Source organism: Hevea brasiliensis, chromosome 18 (assembly GCF_030052815.1).
Source record: "Hevea brasiliensis isolate MT/VB/25A 57/8 chromosome 18, ASM3005281v1, whole genome shotgun sequence".
NCBI classification, from domain to species: Eukaryota; Viridiplantae; Streptophyta; class Magnoliopsida; order Malpighiales; family Euphorbiaceae; genus Hevea; species Hevea brasiliensis.
The window spans coordinates 32766335-32767340 of record NC_079510.1 but is presented as its reverse complement, the minus strand read 5'-3'; positions in this window follow the sequence as shown (position 1 = coordinate 32767340).

Below are 1006 nucleotides of genomic sequence, written 5' to 3'. Positions count from 1 at the left end.
CTCGATTGTGAACCTATTTATGATACTTCGTGCTAGAAATATTATCACTCATATTCTTAACAACTTAAGAATAATATTTCTAACAAAATATCAATGGACCTTTTCCATTACACATAAATATATTATGTAAACGGAAAAGTAGAAATGCCTTTTATTAATAAAAATATGTACAAGATACATACTAAATGATATGCTCTAGGGCATACTATTAACAATCTCCCACTAGCACTAGAGCCATTCATTACAATATCTTAGACCTATCTTCTCAAGATGTCGGTCTAACTGAGTCTGTGACATAGGCTTAGTGAATGGATCACCGGATTTTCACCGATGCTATTTTCTGCATGGCTACATCGCCGCCCAACTATTTCTCCGATAATGTGGTAGCGCCTTTCTATGTGTTTGGATTTCGTGAGACCTTGGTTCCTTAGCTCAGTATGATCGCTCCATTATTGTCACAGGTAGTGGAACCGCCGACTCAATGGAAGGAACTACTGTAAGTTCTGTCACGAACTACTTTATCCAAACAATTTCCTTTGCAGATTCGATGCAAAGAATATACTCAGCCTCGTAGTGGAATCTGCAGTTGTGCTCGCTTGAAACTCTTCCAACCGATCGCACCTCCATTACAAATGAACACATATCCAGAGGTAGACTTTCTATCATCGATATCCGATTGGAAATCGTAATCAAGATAACCATCCAATTGCAAGTCTCCATCTCCATAAATCAAGAATAAATCCTTAGTTCTTCTCAAGTACTTAAGAATATTCTTGATGACTATCCATGTTCCAAACTGGATTGGATTGATACCGCTAGTCAAACTAATAAAGATATGCGATATCCGGCCTAGTACACAACATTGCATACATTAAACTTCCAATAGCCGAAGCATATGGAATCCTGGCCATCTTATCTCTTTTTTCAGGTGTCTTTGGAGACATCTCTTTAGAAAGATGGATACCATGTCTCACTGGTAACAATCCTCTCTTGGAATCAAGCATGT